Source organism: Malaya genurostris, chromosome 3, assembly GCF_030247185.1.
Source record: "Malaya genurostris strain Urasoe2022 chromosome 3, Malgen_1.1, whole genome shotgun sequence".
Taxonomy (NCBI): Eukaryota; Metazoa; Arthropoda; class Insecta; order Diptera; family Culicidae; genus Malaya; species Malaya genurostris.
Window position 1 is genome coordinate 65,920,725 of NC_080572.1, and position 10,108 is coordinate 65,930,832.

Below are 10,108 nucleotides of genomic sequence, written 5' to 3' on the forward strand. Positions count from 1 at the left end.
GTGCAATTGGCTCAACAATAATGACTACTGCGATCTGAACGGATAAAGTACGATTCAGATGGTTCGTCAACTTCCGAAAGCTTATAACATAGTTGCTTGTGTACACTTGGAATTGTGTCTGAAATCCATGATAACATAATAATTATGGTCCTAATCCTTCTTAGTATTTCTGTTGAAACCGCAACGAATTGAAGATTTGATGTCTAAAAGTGATGAATATTATCCAATCCGAACATGTTAAAAAATTACTGAAGCATGATTTCCATTTCTCAGGACAGTTTTTGCTTGAAGACAATTAATTCTATTTAAAAAGTCAAGCAATAAATCGGAGGATAAAATTTTGCACTTTTGTTTCAAGGACAACTTATTTTTATGACAACTTTTATTCTCTTGTTCTGAATTGACTCCAAAGTCACCGACAACTCCTTGTTTCGACCGGGTGTGCCTCTCTCTTTCTCTCCCTCCCTGAAAATCGGCATGGTAAGAAATAGAACCACGCATACACACACGCACCGCTCCCCAATAAAATCCCTGCTGGGTGCCGTGATTGTGTTTCGACTGCAAATAAACATTTAAAACCGTACGGAAACCGTCAGTGAAAGATCCTACCCCCACGGGTAGCTTTTAATATATGGCAGCAACGGTCAGGCCGTAGCAGTTCGAGTTCTTCGGAATGAAAAGGAAAACCGGTACTTCGTTCGAAAGAACCAGTTTTCGTTGTTTTGAAAGTAAAAGAACTATTCTTAAAGCTTTTGCTGTCGTCACCAGCCACGCGACACCTGGCCACTTTGACCACCATCATTGTTCTACCTGCGGGCCTACCCGTCGCCTACCAACTACAAATCCTTAATACATTCACCTAGGGTATTGGCAAAGTCACTCAAAAGTCAAGAACCGGTGTGAAAGCTTGCTATCCTAGACTAGACGCTGGAAATGGCAAACAACCGTCGTTCGCAGATCGGTGAAAGGCTGCGCGTTGCCAACGTGGTTCGGTCATTGTGAAGTACTATACTGTATGTATGTTTATCGATGCGAAGCCGAGGTAGAATGGATTCCTGGTTTGACCGTTCAAGGAGAAATGGATTATTGATTCGTTGAGGACGGGTGATTTGCTGAAGATGTGTGACTTCAATTTACACGAATAAACATTGTAAAATTGCATTCTACCATTAATTTCCTAGTTGATTCAGTAAATCCCGAGTTCGGCTCTTTAGGGTAACGAGACAATCATACGACGAATGATTAGATGAGGTCAACCTTATCAGAAAATCCCTTTTGATTTTTGAATTCACTTTTAGATTTGCTTATGAAGTTATCTGTCTTCCGACTCGAAAAAAATCTCATAACTTTCGATTAATCTAGTAAATGTGAAAATGATTTTATTTCAATGACAAACACAAACGGGCTAAACTGAACTCCACTTTTCAATTGGCGATATGTTTTGATGTTTTTTTTTAATTTTTTCCATGTTGTTAAAATATCTTTCCGATAACAATCGAAAACCAATTGGTAAATTCGATTGTGAATGCAGAATACGGTAATAGCTGTATTGAGGCCCTTTAATATATTTTGGTTCGGCGCACATATTTATGGATATAATCATAGTGAAATACATCGTTTCTCAAAAATTCAAAGATTATTCCATTATTGTTATTATTATTATTTAACATGAACAATTCTACTACGTCCGATTCTTACGGTTGTTACGAATAACAACCGTGCAACTCTTCATTTATTACAACAAATCTCGAATGTTCGTTTATTCAGGCTTCTATTACCGTTCTCACTGCAACTTTCACTTCACTCACGTTCAACTTCACTTGATTTTGCCATTTACCAGTATTACGCACAGTGATTAGGTCATTTAGCAATGGCAATTGGTTTCCGAAGCATCAATCGTTGCTGGTTTATCACACATAAACCAATGACTGCACAATCATCACAAAAACAAAATCGAATGACGTCGAACCACACGAACGCGAAGGCCAATTCACCGGTCCATATCTCGAAAAAAAAAGCCGCGTAACCTTTTTTCGTCATAATTTTGAACGTTAATAACTCAGTCATTTGTTGATGGATTGATATAATTTAACAACCAATCGATTCGGAAACTTTTAACTTAAACATATATGACAACGTCGTTTCAGTATTTCAATAGCATACTATTGAAAAAATAGTTAGAATCGCTATGTTTTCATCCACCAATCCCAGTGGTACAAAATGACGTCAATTTCTTGTTCGGCATAGGAGGCTTTGCATCATGCATAAAAAAACACCGCATCGTTCTGCGTAGTATAAACAAATACAAATAATAATACCCCAAAGTTCCATACAAAAGCATGCAATTTTTTTGGTTCACCAAAAGAACAAGTTGGCCTAGCCCATCCCTTAGTTTTGAACTGACATATCAGAATGGTAGAAAAAAACATATCTGACAACGCAACATTGAAGTTGCCATGATACGGAACTAGTTTGTTTGTTGTTTTCCTGACTTTATGTATTGCATGCTGAATACCAGTTATGCAGTATTTAATAATCGCAGAGATCGAAAACCTCATGATTCTGGTTGTTTCGTAACATTATGGCTGAATGAGTCGAATGTACAGCATGATATAACCGTACGCTCTAGCAGGGAAAATATTCTGTATTATTTTGCTTTCTGAAAATCCCGCTAGTGGTTCTGCTGAGTGTGTCAGTAAACCGCTTATTTTCTACTTCACAGAATAAAACATTTATTTCTGGAAGAGCAGAACAGATTTATGTACATACTACGCAACTAATTGCCGGTTTAACAGTTGATTTCATTTATATTGAAAGTGAACGTGATTTCTGGAATAGTTTTGGGTCATCTTTTCTAATAGAAAATGATGCCATAAAATCCCTATTCGATCGCAACGTTCAATGAAGAAATTTTAAAACTTGGAATAATACAGAATCTTGGGATCATGTCTTTATTAGACTTGATTCACTTTAGGCCACCTCAATCATCACCGGTTTGCAAGTATTGTCGATTCAAATAATAGACCAAGGCACCTAGCTTTGACAATTAGTTTTCGGTAGTGCTTGAATGATTAAATTCGATCGTATTATGGAACGGATTCTTTATTTTTAATACAACAATACTTGTAACGTGTAACGAACGAACTTTCTCACTCGCTAAAGAAATTATCACATTTTGCAGGAGTTGACTGAAATACAAAATGTCTTCATCTCCTTTAACCCCTTTTCCAATCAATTCGTATGGAATTTGATTTGGAAGTATGATTTCCAAACGGATTCCGAACCAGATGCAACAATCGATTCCGACTCGGATCGGTTCGGAATCGGTTGGTGTTTGATTCGGAATCCATTTGAAGATTATATTGAACTCCGAATCAAATTCTTGACGAGTTATCCGAATGTATGGATTCACCTGAAAAGCTTTCCTTCGAACAGTTTATTCAGTGAGATGATTCGTGAACTAAGAACGATTCTTACTCGAAGGGTTCATCAACCGGTAGGAATGCACTAGAATTTTCGGTTATCCAGTTACTTCATAGTCAGTATCCAACACAGGCCAATGACGTAATTTGTTTAACTGTTCTGGGTACTCGTGTCATTACTAGATGTATGGCATACGCAGGCCCGTTAGCTATACGACCGACGATTTTCCTACTTGGAATAAAATGTTAAATTTTTTTTTTCATAAATACGTTTATTTCTTAAGGCAGTTTACATAAGTTTTTCTTCGCCGTAGCATCACTTTTACATAATATTCTTATCCTAATTTAATTCTAACATAGTCACAACGTTTTGAATTTATTAAAACATATTCTCTTATAGCTTAAATATCATCTTAGGTAACTCGTCATTAATTATGAAATCTACTCGGAAATATTATTTGAACCAAACGATTAACTTCTATAAATTATAAAATAAGCTGTTATTTTCAGACATTTTGTTGATAATTTCATAAACTGTTAAAATGTTAAATATATCACCGTTCAAATTCATGATCGTAAACCACACTTACTTAACAACCCTGGTATGTCGGACCGTATTATCATTCTGAGAAATTGTAATATTTTGTGGGGAAAGTCCTCATGATGATCTTTCAGTGTGCGCTGCATTTAAGCTGCGTAAAGACAAAATGAAGCTTTCTTTAAAAGCACGGTCTAAGCGCACATATGCAGAAATGCTTAAAACGGTCATACATGTCTCCCCTTTGGAAACCGAAAACGGTTTTTCAAATCTTGCGGAGCCAGACTCTGACGGAAATAGTGAAGATACCTCGTTTGTCACTCCTCAAGGGTCTGTTAAGAGGAGATTACCAAACCATAAAATACCAAAAAAGACACCTAAAATTACACCTTCAAAAAAAGATCCCCGTGTTAAAGCTAAAAAGCCAAATTTAAAACCAAAAACTGTGCCTCCTGGTTTGTCAAATTCACAAACCAATCCAGGAACTAGCTCAAGAAAAGACAATAATCCAGTGGGCTCCATTTCACATTCACCAACAGGATTACTGAAATTTTCGGAAATTGTAGAATGGATTTTCGCTGCATTCAATATTTCTGAACCTCTAAAGACTATCATAACAGCATTCCTACCAATAGCTAGAACTTTTTTGAAACAGTTATCAGCTCAATGGCCAGCTCTTTCAGGTTTTGTATCATTTGATGGATAATTTATCATCCGCCGCAAATGATTCAATCACTTACCTTCAGTGGAATTGTCGAAGCATTATGCCAAAACTTGATTCATTTAAAGTTTTGTTGCATAGTCAAAAATGTGATGTATTTGCTTTGTGCGAAACATGGCTTACATCAAACATAGCCTTAAATTTTAATGACTTTAACATTATACGTCTCGATAGAGACTCTCCGTATGGTGGAGTGCTTTTAGGAATTAAGAAATGTTATTCCTTTTATAGATTAAACATTCCTTCGACTTCTAGTATAGAAGTTGTTGCTTGTCAAATGAACATTAAAGGAAAGGACATTTGGATTGCTTCGGTATATATTCCTCCAAGAGCTCAAGTTGGACAACGACAGCTTAATGAAATTGTCGAAGCCCTTCCTGCTCCACGTTTGATTTTAGGAGATTTCAATTCGCACGGAATGATGTGGGGTTCCGTTTACAATGATAGCAGATCATCTCTAATATATAATATTTGCGACAATTTTAGCATGACGGTACTAAATATGGGTAGCATGACACGGATCCCAAGACCTCCTGCACGTCCAAGTGCATTAGATTTATCTCTGTGCTCGGCTTCAATTCGACTAGATTGCACCTGGAAAGTATTTCCTGATTCACATGGTAGCGATCATTTACCAATCATCATCTCAATTAGCAGTAACAAAGGCATTGCTAATTCAGTTAATATTCCATATGATTTGACAAAAAATATTAACTGGATTAAATACCAAAGTAATATTTCAAGTGTCTTAACTTCAACGGAAGAGCTCCCCCCACTTGAAGAATATGACTTCCTCGTTTGTTCGATTCTGGAGGCCGCAGAACAAGCCCAAACTAAACGATTTCTTGGTCCATCGTCTAACAGAAGGCCTCCAAACCCTTGGTGGGACAAAGAGTGCTTAGATGCTAAGCACGCGAAACAAAATGCTTTCAAGACGTTTTTAAAACGAGGAGGAGGAACTCCTCAGAATTTTGAAAATTTCTTGACTTTAGAAACCAAGTACAAGAGCATACTTCGGGCCAAGAAATGTAGCTATTGGAGACATTTTGTCGAAGTTTACTCTTTGGAATACGACCAGACGAATGAGAATCGTAACGTAGGAAATGAGAGTGAGGAATACTCGAACCGATGGATATTTGATTTTGTGAGGAAAGTTTGTCCAGATTCTGTTCTTACGCATAGCATTATAAGAGAATCTTTTCCAAATAATGGGTCCATTGATAGCCCCTTTTCAATGATGGATTTTTCCATAGCACTCATGTCTTGTAACAATAACGCTCCTGGGTTGGACAGAATTAAATTCAACTTGGTGAAGAATCTGCCCGACCTCGCAAAAAGTCGTTTGTTGGAATTGTTTAACAAGTTTCTTGAGCAAAATATTGTTCCATCTGACTGGAGGCAAGTGAAAGTTATCGCCATTCAAAAGCCGGGGAAACCAGCTTCCAATCACAACTCATATAGACCCATTGCGATGTTGTCCTGCATCAGAAAATTGTTCGAAAAAATTATTCTACGACGTCTCGACACTTGGGTCGAGACGAACGGGTTGTTGTCTGATACTCAGTTTGGCTTCCGTAGAAATAAAGGAACAAATGACTGCCTTGCATTACTTTCGTCTGACATCCAAATTGCCCTCGCTCAAAAGCAACAAATGGCATTTGTATTTTTAGACATTAAAGGAGCATTTGATTCAGTTTCCATTGATGTTCTTTCAGACAAGCTACACCAACATGGACTTCCACCGGTTATAAATAATTATTTGCACAACCTTTTGTCAGAGAAACGCATGCATTTTTCACATGGCGATTTGGCAACATTCAGAATTAGCTACATAGGTCTACCGCAAGGTTCATGCCTCAGTCCGCTCCTTTATAATTTTTACGTGAATGACATTGACAGCTGTCTAGTAACCCCATGTACACTAAGACAATTGGCAGATGATGGCGTGGTTTCAGTTACTGGACCCAAAGCTATTGATCTGCAAAAACCATTGCAAGATACCTTAGATAACTTGTCCGTTTGGGCTGTTCATCTGGGTATCGAATTCTCTGCGGAGAAAACAGAGCTGGTCGTCTTTTCACGGAAGCATGATCCCGCGCAGCTTCAGCTTCATATGATGGGAAGAATGATCCAACAGGTTTTGACTTTCAAATACCTTGGGGTGTGGTTTGATTCCAAATGCACGTGGGGAGGACACATTAGGTATCTGATAACAAAATGCCAACAAAGAGTAAATTTTCTTCGAACAATAACAGGATCTTGGTGGGGTGCTCATCCGGAAGATCTAATAAAATTGTATCAGACAACGATACTTTCAGTGATGGAATATGGATGCGTTTGCTTTCGTTCCGCTGGAAACTCTCATATTATCCAATTAGAGCGAATTCAATATCGTTGTTTGCGAATTGCTTTAGGGTGCATGCATTCGACATATACAATGAGTCTTGAAGTTCTGGCGGGAGTTCTTCCATTGAAAGATCGTTTTTGGGAGCTTTCATCGCGACTGCTAATAAGATGTGAGGTACTGAATCCCCTGGTTATTAATAACTTCGAAAGGCTAGTTGAGCTTCGATCTCAAACAAAATTTATGACAGTATATTTTAACCATATGTCACAGGAAATCAACCCTTCAAGATATATTCCTATCCGTGTCAGCCTCCTAAATGTCCCTGACTCAACTTTATTTTTCGACACATCCATGCAGCGCGAAGTGCGTGGAATCCCGGAACACCTACGCTCGATGGAAATCCCAAAAATATTTACAAGTAAGTTCAGGCATATTGACTCTGAGAAAATATTTTACACGGACGGATCACGAATTGAAGAGGCTACTGGGTTTGGTATATTCAACAATAATGTTTCGGTCTCATTTAAGCTTCAAGAACCTGCGTCTGTTTATATAGCAGAGCTAGCAGCAGTTCATTATAGTTTGAGTGTAATCGTCACATTATCTCCAAACCATTATTTTCTTTTCACAGATAGTCTGAGTGCAATTGAAGCTATTCGCTCAAACGCTGCTTGCCAAAATGAACCTTTTTTCTTGGGCAAAATAAAACAGTGCCTGAACGTCATATTGAATAATAATTATCAAATCACAATAGTTTGGGTTCCGGCTCATTGCTCCATTCCAGGCCGGCTCTTTGCTCCATTGAAAGAGCCGATAGTTTAGCCAAACGTGGTGCTATTGAGGGTGAGATTTATGAGAGACCGATTGCTTTCAACGAATTCTATAGCGCGTCTCGTCAAAGAACACTTGCCAGCTGGCAAGCTTCTTGGGATAAAGATGATCTGGGTCGGTGGATGCACTCAATTATTCCTAAAATATCGACAAAGGCATGGTTCTGGATGTGAGTAGAGATTTCATTCGTGTGATGTCCAGACTCATGTCTAATCACTACACGTTAGATGCACATCTCCTTCGAATTGGACTTTCCCAGACTAATCATTGTGCTTGCGGCGAAGGTTACCGCGATATTGACCATGTTGTTTGGACATGCGTGGAGTTTCGTGATGTCAGATCTCAACTAATAAATTCCTTGCGTACCCAAGGTAGACTATCCAATGTCCCAGTTCGCGACATTCTTGCTTGTCGTGACCTTCCATATATGAAACTTCTTTATCATTTCATTAAATCCATTGGAGTTCCAATTTAAATTTTATTTTATGTTAGACTGTTTTCTCTTCCATGAGTTCAACCAATAGCCAACTATAGGATATTGAATATAAGTGGTGAACTGATACAAACAAACCTGAAATAGTTATAAGATCATGTACAAAATAAACATATTTTATTTAATGTAATTTAAAATAGCAACTCGCTTGATAAAAACAGTGTTTAGATTAACTAATGAGTACCAACATACTAATATGATATTGTAGATGCCACGGCGAAGAAAAACTTATGTATATTGCCTATGAAATAAACGTATTTATGGAAAAAAAATTGTAATAGGGCAACGGCTTCCTATTTCATCTGAGCTCCTATTTCCATCTCATCCCTTCACCTCATAACTTTGAACATGAATAATATTTTACAACCTACCGGAAGCAAACTGTGAAATGTTTTAAAATGATTTGAAAAGCTATTGTCACACTTTCCGATTGAAAGAAATGTTTTTAAATTCGTCGGTGATCGTTTTTTTCATATAAAATAAACTCACTTTTCAATTTAGGACACACTTTCGGCTCAAGATTTACAGTTCGTCATGTTTCTGAATATCTACTAATCGATTCGTCTCAAAACATGATCACTATTTCGCACAATTACACTACCATTGAATGCTGGATGACTTCATAAATAGTTATGTTCACTTGCCACTTGTTTAGTTAACGATTAAAAACTTCAAAAATTACCCGACAAGCAATAAAAGTCTTCAAAACTATGAGATGAAAGTTTTTCACTTCGTTCACTTGATTGCGCTTTGTTTTCATCTCATTTGGTTTCGCAAAGTGGTCAAGTTATCTCATAATGTTACAAAACAAAAATTGTTTATTTTCTTCAAATTATCATCAAAAAGTATGTTTTTGGTATCCGTGACATTAGTTTAATTAAATTATTGATATAAATATTTCAATAAAACTGTTTCTGTTTCGAATATTACCAGAAAGAACGTGTTAAATACTAATGAAATAACCATTGTGGCAAATCTAGTAGCACTGGTTTCATTCCGCTATGCGCCAACATAACGCTGTGAAGTGTGTGTGTGTTTCATCGGCTGTGCACAGAGATGCCAGGTATTTTCATAGAAAATATGTATTACTTTGCATAGAAAGTCTATATCTGTTTTCACTAATAAAATGATGTTAAAAGATAGTTCTTTAGATCTCCGTAAGTCATTGCCCCATTAATTAGATAATTCAGCGAGTAAATTTTTTACCAATAATAATAATGTGGAAAAATCCTGGTGGGTACGGTTGTATCGTTTGAGTTGTATATGTGGCAGCGGTAAAGCAGTCGGTCACCAGAATGTCTGCAAGCCATATTTTTCCAGCTGACAGCGTTTAGTCAGCCATCTGGCAGCCATGCGAATGCGGGTGAGAGTGTAATAGTGGAATATTTTGTTTTGATTGCTGTCGCCATTGCTAATTTATAGGATGAATAAAAGATCAACGATAGGATGGATAAAAATCCATTGAGATGAAATTAGGAGCAGAGTAGTGAAAACATCATTAGTGTTTTTAGCTGTTTTATAAATATTAGTTGAATTTTCAAGGACTGTGAATCAATTTTCAACGTGGAGCAAGGCGAATGAAGCAGTAATATGAAATAGTTACAGTGATTTTAGAAGCTAAATCGGGGTTTGAAGGCGACGTCCTTACAAATGAGATGAAATAGGGAGCCCTTACCCTATTTGTTATGCTGTCGATATCTGACTGACGTTGGCAGATGATCGGTTTGGAGAATCAGTTCCGTCGGCAAAAGTTTAC

At 37.3% G+C, this 10,108-nt stretch overlaps 1 long non-coding RNA gene across 1 annotated transcript; it reads right to left on the reverse strand.

Moving 5' to 3' along the window:
• Nucleotides 1-3,393: 3,393 nt before the first annotated feature.
• Nucleotides 3,394-4,066, reverse strand: LOC131439476 (uncharacterized). Its single transcript, XR_009231132.1, has 3 exons — nt 4,013-4,066; nt 3,478-3,651; nt 3,394-3,412 (listed from the first exon to the last, which is right to left on the reverse strand). It is a non-coding gene; the product is annotated as an uncharacterized LOC131439476 (long non-coding RNA).
• Nucleotides 4,067-10,108: the final 6,042 nt, after the last annotated feature.